Here is a 10837-nt window from a genome sequence, read left to right as displayed (position 1 = left end):
CATCTTTACGGTCCTTCCTCTCAATGCTTTCATTGTAAAAACAAAGGCATTCTCACTGTATAGTGTTCTTTCAGTCTGAAAACGACCTGCATATCAGAGATGAACTCAACATTTCGTTTCAGCAGATTGCCCTTCCGTTCTGCAGAGATAACCTCAACGCAGAAATGCTTAAGTTGAACTCAGGAAGTTTACGACGTTCTCGTTACATAAAGCGAGGAGCCCCATTCCAATTGTTCTTCTTCTCTTTAATTGCAAAGGTTATGTGATGAATGTTTCTCCCGAGAAGGAGTACTGATGTAAAACACAGAGTCGTAAAGCCCTGGTTCATTATGGTTCAACCATGCTGCATTGAATTCCACATCTTCTACCCTTTACTTCAAAGGCTCTCCTATCTGTCTGAAAATGGGATTTGAAACAGTGACCAAGCAGTTAAACATTACTCTCATACATGTAGGTCACCTGACTGAAAATAACCTGCCAGGTAACTGTAAAAGTGCGGTCAGCTGTGGGTCATAGGGAACAGTCATAGAATAACCGTCATGTTAACAAAAACTGAAAGCTTCATACACCTGTGTCAGTAGTGCTCCTTTTGGAACGTGAAGTTCATGGCCTTAATTAAAGTTTAAGTTGTTATAGGGTGCTCGAGCTTCACCCACCAGGCCTGGAGGTCTGGTTAACCTCTTTGCCAACTGAACAGTTACCTAAACTGGTCTGCAAATTGACTCGATCGCTGAGCTTTGGTCTGCATGACTTGGTAGCCATCTATCTGCTTTGTAATTGTAGGCTTTGGAAGTTTACAGTGAGAGGAAAAAAATGTCACAATGCCGTGGAAGTTTGGCTTTGGGCTGTGGCAAACCACAGGATTTCTTGGGGCATTAAATCGAGGCTGTTAAACAAACTAAATGATTGTGGAAAGCACTAAATTAGTTTATTTCGGGAAGGACAAACAAATTTATACATCCCAAATTGTGCATTATTCATTTAGCAGGCATTTTTAGTCAAGGAAATGGGCATATTCCACTTCTGGGAGCTGGTTTAGTAACCCTTTCAGCAAAAAAAGGGGCAACTGGGGACACGGAGGTTGGCATAAGCTTGTGACCAACAAGTGGCCAAGATCCTTTGTTTGGAAGGTATGTACACAAGTGAAAACAAAAAATGTGGAACTACTTTACGACACTTTTGTGGGAACCTGCTACCTGCTAATTACCTGTTGGGTATTTAACCTAAGATCTCACTGGATGTCAGCTCGGACACACCGACTCGGGTGACCCCTGTTCTCAAGGTGAGAAGGAAAATCTACATATTTTGAACTGACTTGGCTCCTCTTCTCGCTCTCATTCCATCACAGCTAATTTTCTCCTTGTTGCCAGATGGACTAAAAGTTGACAGAGCAGATGCTACCTATGAAATAGGATGACAGTAATCACACAAGATCAGGAACATACCACTAATAGGTAGCTTATTGTTGGTTCACCTGGCCATGTAGATGTTTCCCCGTCAAAGTTTTGCTTTCTTGGCAAGAAATCATCCACCTCCAGTCTACATTTATATATTTCCGTATTTCCATGAACAATGACATAGCCGTGCTCATCTTTTTAAATCATCAAGCACTTCTGTGAAAGGCCTTGTTAAAAAGTAACTTTCATACAAAAAAGCATATTGTACTGCTGGTTAATCAGTGAAAGTTGATATGTTGTGAAGTTAAAGTTTGATCACAGGTGCTCCTGAGGACCCTTCCTCTTCAAGCGACTGCAAGTATTGTTTGTGAGAAAGAGAAAGTGCACTTCAAAAATCTGAGGGAGGCTTTCATAAGAATACCTTTAAGTGTGGAACCACAAAATCCAGTTTTAACTTGGTGGACCTACTCACAAAGTGTACTGAACTAAACACCCGTTGGTGCTTGGTTTGGATCCCATCGTGGTGGGTTGAGCTTCTTCTGTCCCTCAGAGCTGCTGAATCCCTCCCAGTTTTCAAGAAAGGTCTCAAATGTATCTCTTTGACAGCCACTTCTCCCCTCATCTCCCTACAGCTCCATAGATGAGTCCAACACCATCTGCTGTGATTATCTATGTATTTGCTATTTTATCAACACTTCCATAGGAGCTACTGGAGGGGTGTGAACCAGCAACATAGTGGTATCAGACACTTATGATGATCTTTGCATCACTTTGGGAAAGAGTACCTGAAAAATGCATGAATGTAAATATTGTCAACTTTGCAGATGAAAGGGTTCATGATCGTATCATCCAATCAAAGCCGGCATAGGTTTCTTTTGGTGATCGATGCTGCCGGTCTGCTGCTGTGGTCATGACTCATAGAGACGATTAATCTGTAAAGACAGTAGTAGTGTTTACACAGCCAGCCCCAACCCCCCTGCCAACATTGTCCTGATAGCCGGTGTTTTTTCACACTTGTCCCCTTGGGACCTCGATCAGATACGAGTTGCGCTTTCCTTTATAGAGAATTGACACATGCTGCCCCGCTTCCCGATATGGCTGTTAGGGTGAATCGGGAATAAACGATGTGTAGTTAAAAGGCATCAATCACACTGGTTCTGCTAATGTCCATCGGACTGGACATTGCCAGGTAACCGCGATAACCTAGTGATGGGCAGTCTACGAGAGGTCATGCTGTGTCCCCACCTCCTGCTGATCTGTCTGTAGTACATTTCCAATTTTACACTTATTGCTGCTGTGACTGAAATTAATGTCCCAGCAAAAGTCAAAAATATATGAAAAAGAAAAATGTTGCTTCTTTAATTTTTGAAATTAAAGGTATTTTGTTTTTAGGCATATCTCCAAAATGCCTATTTTTGTGTACTGTTCTTGCAAAATGTTCCATTAATCAAACTGGGATCCTTAGTCAGGCCATTGAATTGAATGAGATACAGAAAGAAAATTGAAATTCACATTCAGGGTCAGAAAACAACTTGTTCCACAGATGCAATAGCGGTGTGGAAACCCTTCCATTATGTTTGGTCAGATTCACTCCAGAACGCTCCTGGCAGCATCCCTCCTTCCCCCCCACAATGGTTAAAAAACTGTGTCTGAGAAAATCAAGTTAAATAAACCTCACAAGGCAGTTGAGTGGCAGGAAGTTTTGTTAAAATTGCTTTACATAACTTACAAATATCCCTATGTATTTTTGTTAAAGTAATAGAAAGTAACATAGTCCACAATATTTAACACAGACCTTAGTTTTACATTCTGATTTCACAGGGAGGTGAGAGCACAACCAAGGCACCAAATGAGTAACTGCTAAAGCCCTGCAGAATGCCTGTATTTCATCCGGAAAGTTATGCATTTACCTGCTGTATTACATGGCTGTGTGCCACCCATTTCCTACGGTAGGGTGAGAATTCACCCTTGGGTAATGTCCTCACAATTATCCTGTCATCCTTCTGAGATGAACAAGTTGATTGATGTCTGAACATTTCATTGATGTGATGGAGAAAAGCTACTGCTGCAGAAGTGGGTTTGGTTGCCTCTGTTGTTAGAGAATACACAAAATAACATTGGGAGACATAAATATGGTAATGGCTTGTGCAATCATGGAACAGAGCTTCATAATGCATCTTAAAAGCTTGACTCTGTGAGGAAGTGTGTGTGGCGTTGGTGTGTGGAGGAGGTGGCGAGCAGTTACAGGTGTGTGTGAGCGAGCAGGATTGTAAAGCTGTCTGCCCGTCTGAATACTCGAGGCAGAACCACATGGCGGGTCCTAGACGCACTGAGCGTCTATCCAGTCTCTCCTCGGCACTGATGTCAGCACTGGTGTGGGGGACTGGAAGGGAAGGACGGAGCTAACACCTTGAACAGTGCTTGTCAGGGTATGTGAAAGAAAGCCAATTGTGGCCATGTGCCATGGCACCTGCCAAGATTGGCCTTTTCTGCAGAACCTGCCACTCCATCAGGTGTTGTATATCACTACTGGTTTGGTCACGTTCCCAGCTCATGATCAGTGGCAAGGGTTCTTCCCGAATTAACTTACCAATGACACAAGTTTAAGTTCCACTGGGGACAAGTCTGCGTCCTCCACGATGGAACTTGTGTCCTTCTGTGTCTCTCATGGGGAAGTCACACATTCCAGTCCAGAGACAAGTATTTGTTGGCAGTGAGCATCTAGTTAAAGGGGGGCTTTGTGGTGTCATTCATGTGCACCACCCATCTGAATCATCTGCAGGATGGTTTCATCCAAAGCTTACAATTGTTCAGGTTCATATTTCTCTTCGACTGCATATTCCACTGAACTTCACTGCTCCCTTTCGCATGTGTTACAGTCTTACTTGGAAAATTCAGTCACGGCAGCAAGTGGTCTGTAAGGGTAAATATTAATTTGTTCATTGCTGGTGCAACTAAAGCAATCAATCAATCCAGGCCCCCAAGGAGTCCTCATGCTCAGGGCCATTAGAAAGCGATCACTCGTGCCCCCTAAGGCAGTGGCCACCCTCCTCTGTCGACCCCTTGATCAACTGCAGAGCTAATAGACTCCTTCTCTCCAGCCTGCATTGTGTCATCACTTTGGGTGAAGGACAGGGATCTCAGAGGTCCCACAGTTGCAGTCAGGATGGGAGAGGGAGGAAGACAGTGTGGTCCAAAGGGGATTAGTGCATCAACATTTATGTCATCATTTTTTCCACAGAAAGAGCTCAAGGACAGATGGGAACCCTTTGTGTTTACCTGATGTTGTGGAGAAGGACATGGTCTTATAACCTGAGGGTCGGTGAGCAGCTCTTGTTATTGTAGGACTGAGCCTAAACCTTAACCTTAACCTAAAACAGTACTATTAAACCACCTAGCTGTATAAATAATTGACTGTCAGGCATGGTTGTGCACTGTCCTGTTGTGCAGTGTCCTTTATTTTGCATTGGATCCTTTGATGCTGTGGCTGAGAGGTTCTCTTGAAGAAGATCACGGACAGTTGAGAGGGTAACAAACCTGAGGAGTGACTGAAATGGACAGTTTCTCAAATTCATGTTGTGTTCCTGCTTCCTTGTTGGAACAGTGCTGTAGAGTTTCTCTATTACAGATGAATTTTTGCCACAACATTGGATGCCGTAGTAACGCATGAGCACAACACATCAGACAGCAACGAATTTTATTTTCATACCCAAACAGGTCTGACGTGGTTCCATTAGCCCCTGAGATAATCATCTTCTCCATTAGGCAGGGCCCTAGCTCTCAACCCTCCCAGCAATGCTGCTGGCTGGTGGATTGACTTCCAAGGAATTGTTTGAACAGTAACATTCTCTCATAAAAAGTCACTTGGTGTACATGAACCAACCACATTAACCATTTCCAGGGACATCTCAGCTGCTGCAGGGAAAGTGGATGATGGAGAAGGATGTTTAATGGCCAGAAGGTTGAGTGATGAGGTAAATTTTGAGGTAATTCACAAAGCATCTGCTGAACATCTGCTAAACATCAAGAAGCGTCCCATTCAAATCCCAGAAGAGACACAAGCTCTGAGGTTCAGCAAAGTAGAACCACACCTCGGTAAGAGGTCCGGCTCTATCACGGAGCGAGGCTGAGGTGTGTCAAAGCAGTACAAAGGCTGTATGAATGAAAAAGCCTTTTTAAATCCCCTGTCATAGTGTGGAATACTAGTGATTACCTCCACAATAAGATATATGCTCTGAGCTGTCATCATGGCCCCATGTGATTAAAGAAGTTCCAGCAAGTTGGACCACTCTGGAGCCACTGTTGCTGTTTTTTAAAGCCCTTTGATGTTCTCGCTATGCCTTCTTAGCGGTACTGTTGTGCTGGTAGCCGACTTAATGTGAGTGTGACGTCGTCGTGATAATCTGTTGGCAAGTGTCCACTCCAAACATCACTAAACAAATGTCATCGTGCAGAGGCTAGGTGCGCCGAGGGACATGAGTTCCCCGGCCAAATGCCATGAGACGTAGCTGAGAGCAAAGAGAAAGGCGGCGGCCGTGGTGAGGGTGGCAGGCCGGTTGTGTAGCGATCCGTCTTGCGATAGTGCTGGAGGCGCCCCTGTGTTTTCTTTTACGCCTCTTTCCTGCGATTTGGATGGATTCTCCCCAACAATGACATAGCATGGACGGTCCTGGCTCTGATTCATGAGCGTATCTTGGATCAGCTGAGCTGCTGCTGGCTGAACGATCCCATCCTCGTGACTGCCGCAGGTTCGAGAGGCTCAGCAGCAAACTGTTGCATTTAAAATGACTTTCCCTCTGCTCTTCTCACACCAACAGTCACCTGCACTTAAGTCAGCACTGAACAGGACACGAGTTTTCATTCGCCACTATCAGAATTTTCCACGTGCTGCAACAGCAATATGCTTCCAGAACATTCCTAGTAGCACTCCAATGACTTTCAATTCTGTCTCTGAGGATAATCACATTTACATTTATTGCTGTAGTAGGCACTTTCTTTCAAGCGAGGTACAACTCAGAATAAACAAAAGTGCATCACCAAGAGTCAAACAGCTTTAGACACAGAGACAGGATTAGCGACGCACAGCTTGTGTGCTTGATAACAACATGTTGCTGCTTCACATCCCTCCAGTAGCTCCTACCAATGTGACATTCAAATGACAAACGCATAGATAATCACAGCAGATGCTGTTGGACTCATTGATGGAGCTTTCAGGAGCTCAGGAGAGAAGTGGCTCTGAAAGAAATGGGTTTGAGACCCTTCTTGAACCTGGGAGGGATTCAGCAGCTCTGAGGGATGGAGAGACTTCATTCCATCACATCAGGGTTAAAACTGGGGATTTGCAATTTTTGGACTTCTAATGAGTGGGACCATCAAGCAGCCAGAAGTACACTCTTCCTTTTGTGTTGCGGGGAGTGGTCAGGCCCTAAATGTACTGGGGTGTCAAACCTTTGGCAGTCACGGCGCCCACAAGCAGAGTCTTGAATTCAACATTTTAAAGAAGCGTGCAGCAGCCAGGGGCAGCTGTGAGCTGACAAATTTGTTTAGAAGTGCCTGACTTATTGTATAGCCTTCACATACAGTCACTATATGTTGGTTACGACTATATGACAGGTGAGTGAGGACCTGAAAATCGAGATACAAAAAAGGAATAAAAAGACATAAAGAAAAACATCAAAAAACATAAACATAAAAGCAATAAATATGTCTAAGCTATAAATCCGTCACTCATTACCTTGAGATCTATCTATTGAAGGTGCCTCAAAGGGTTCAATTATTTGAAAAAAAACCAAAGCATATTTCTTGAGTACAGTGAAAACACACCACACCCGCCTGCAATCTGAGCTGTTGTGATCCCCACAGCAACGTACATATAAATACAGATATAGATATAGATAGATATAGATATAGATACAAACACAAGTACAGAAAATTACTCTGCATGTGCGTCACTACTTGTTTCTAAGCGTACAGTTATTGCACTGGCGTCAATGTAAGCTCATGTCCATAATTTTATTAAATACTCTGAATGACCGGCCATAAACAGCACGGCTACAAAAAACCGTTCTTGTCCGCTGTGGAGCCTTTGGCATCACAAAATACTGAAACTGTTTTTGTCATTCTTGTAACTGGACCGGAGGAATATAACAGGACACTTTACTGTGGAATAAAAAACTTCATGCTTCTGAGTGTTCGGCAAAGGGGGGAAGAGCGATCAGGAGATGTATAGGATGCTCAGTGATGATTTCTTTCCGCTTGAAGGCCTTGGCAAGAGGGTAATGACCCCCCATGCCCTTTGCCTCCTGCCACAGACAGAAGACATCATGGCCTGAGTCCCCACCATATCTCCACACGCATGGGCTGAAATGTCAACGAGCGCACTCCAGAAGAGGACTCTTAAAAAAGCCCCTTTCAATAAGTGCCTCTCATAAATGTAGGCCTTGGGGTTTGGAGATGAAATAAAACAAACACAGAGGTAAAATTCTGGGTATGTCAAGTGATGGATAAAAAACGTTCCTTCATATCCGTTCGTGGTTATTTTGGCTGAGTCCGCAGTTGTGTTGCCTTCAGCGGATCAGCTCTCCAGACCTGTGTCAGTTTACTGTGTAAACAGCGAAGTTACTCCCACTGCAAAGAGGAGTTCCGCCCATGCGCAAACGTGTCTCATTGAACCGCACCGTAGCATTTTTCCCAAGTGCTCCTCAATATGCAGGTATGTTTTGATGTTTTCTTCCAGAAAGGGGCAACGAATGAAACGCACGGCACCAAAACAGTAAACAAGTGTGGAAAAACTGTAAATGTCAGCCTGAACATAAAAGGTTCACAAAGTAAGAGCTGAGGGGTAGTTGGGAAGTACGGCTTCGGCAGTACCTGCGATAACTGGTACGGACGGGTAACAACACCTGCAATAACTGGTACGATCAGGTTATAATACCTGCAGTACGGAGTGAATGAATACTGAAAGTAAGAGATACTTTGATTTAGACATGTTTAAATATTTAAATTCATTACTCAGGACAGAAGAACTGGGCAGGCACTTTATTTCATACATGCCAATAACCCAACAGATGCTGAATGACCTTAATGGACCCTATTAACAATATATAATATACATATATCTATAGTATTTACCGTACAATGAGAAGGGGGTGCGGTGGCGCAGCGGGTTTGGCCGGGTCCCGCTCTTTGGTGGGTCTGGGGGTTGAGTCCCGCTGGGGGTGCCTTGCGATGGACTGGCATCCCGTCCCGGGTGTGTCCCCTCCAACCCTGAGCCCTGTGTTGCCGGGTTAGGCTCCCGCTCGCTGTGACCCCACTCGGGACAAGCGGCTTCAGCCAGTATCTGTGCGTGTGTGTGTGTGTGTGTGTGTGTGTGTGTGTGTATGAGAACTATTCAAATGCATGTATGAAAAAGCAACGGAAAGAGACTTTCACTTGACACACACTGTAATTTATTTGTCTTTGTGCCTTATTAAATAACAAGAAGGGCCTGTATTCCTCTCTGCGGTATGCGAAGGGTAACGGTTGAGAGACGACCGCAGGCGAGTTGAGTGCGGTAATGTGTGGTAATGTGCAGCAGTGCGATAAGTGATACCCCACATGGTGGTGTAGGAGACATGGGCAGTGCGGATGGTGGATGGTGTGTCTCGGGTCCTTCTTTCCTTCCTCTAATACTTCAGCGTTAGGAGCACGAAGGAGCCGCCGCTTTACAGGGACAGGAGCATCGAGCTTAGACCCGCAGCTTCTTTTCTGTTTACTTTTGTAGAAAAGAATTAAATGTCAATTTTTCGAGTGAATCACCCCACAAAGCAGAGCTGTGGAAAAATAATAAAAAAAAAAGTTGAATTGAGTTTTTTGCTTTTAAAAATAAACATCAGCTGACAAAGAAAAAAAAAAGCTGCACATTTGATCCCTTATAAAATCTGCAAACTCAGCAAGGATTCACTCGGACGAAAACTAGTTAAGACGTACAACAAAAATATCCTTCTCAGACTTTCCGAGGCGTTCTCCTCGTCCGAGGAGCGGCCTCGAGCCCTTAAAGATGTGGAATGTGATACAGTGTTCTTAACCCCCTTCGCTGCAAGTGCCCTTTGCAAAATATCACAGATCTGGAAAAGTAAACAAACGCTGAAGAAAAGGAATGCAAGATGCTTACTGATGTCAACAAAGTGGAAACATCTCAGCTGCTTTGGAGAAGTCTGTGTGGACCAGCTCCACAATATTTACTGCAGCAAGTGCAGAGGACATGGAGCGCCACGAAGTGCATTGTACACGGAGGCCAAATACCATGTTCAGAACGGACCGACACATGTAATATACTGTAAGTATAAGACACGGCCACATGCCTGTGTCTGTGAACGTGTCCAACTTCGCCCGTCGAGTCTCTGCTCATTCCTCTCCTATCGCTCCTGGTCCACAGCTGGAGGTCGACAGCTGTCCACATCACCTCCTGGAATCAAGGAAGGGGTTCGATGTGGACGCCCAGAGGCTTTGCGAGGTGAGGGTCTTGAAGATGTGGGCTCAGGCTGAGCGCGTCTGCGTGTCGTCACTGCCGTTGGGGAGAGGGGGGATGCCGTTGCTGTGACCCGGGGCAGAGGTACGAGGTCAGCGAAGGCAATGTTTCTTCCTTTGCCAAAGTTCGCCTAACGGTGCCCTTTGGCCTTCATCGCCTGCGCCAAAGCGCTCGCCGTAGTCACGGGCGACGGCTTGACCAACACGGCTTGTGATTCGTTGGCACGTGTGGAAGTCGCCGGAGAACTGGGCTCAAGGCTGGAAACGTGTGGGATCCAACCCAACAGTGCAGTGCCGGTGCTGCCGCTGGGTGCTGGGAGGGACCTGCTGGGGACAAGTGTCTGGCAGCTGCGATGAGGAAGAGCTGAAGGGAAACTTCTGGAAGAGGATCCCAGAAAGGGTTCGGTTCGCTTTGTTTGACACACTCCACTTCCGTTTGCCGTGAAACCGACGCCACGATGTTTACGGCGCCGATGATGTAAATGTTCCACATTCTGAACATGAGCGAAAAGTAGCAAAGAGCTTGAACTCGTGCCCAGCTGTTTAATATTGCAGAAATAGTCCATCCACCGTGGTTCCCAGGGGGCTACAGCTCGTCTCAGGCCCTAACACACTCTGACAGCAATGCGATGCTGGGCACTCACAAGTGCACGAACACACTCTCACAATCTCACACACTCACACGCTCACACACTCATGTACGCATTGCAGCGTCTGACACCGACGCCCCGGTGAGACGCTTCTACCCAGTGGACAGCTACTGCCCTCTGCTGACCGCCTGTGGACACGGGCCCCTGTGTGTCTGTGAACGGCAAACTCAAGATGACAATTTCACCACGTTTTGACTTTGCACCGCCGACATAAAAAAGTGACAGAACTGCTGTAATGGCTGTGAATTTCCTGTAAGAGTGTAGATGCAGGGGGGAGAACTA

The sequence above is a fragment of the Scleropages formosus genome, chromosome 1, assembly GCF_900964775.1.
Source record: "Scleropages formosus chromosome 1, fSclFor1.1, whole genome shotgun sequence".
NCBI classification, from domain to species: domain Eukaryota; kingdom Metazoa; phylum Chordata; class Actinopteri; order Osteoglossiformes; family Osteoglossidae; genus Scleropages; species Scleropages formosus.
The sequence above is the reverse complement of the archived record's forward strand: the minus strand, read 5'-3'. Positions refer to the sequence as shown.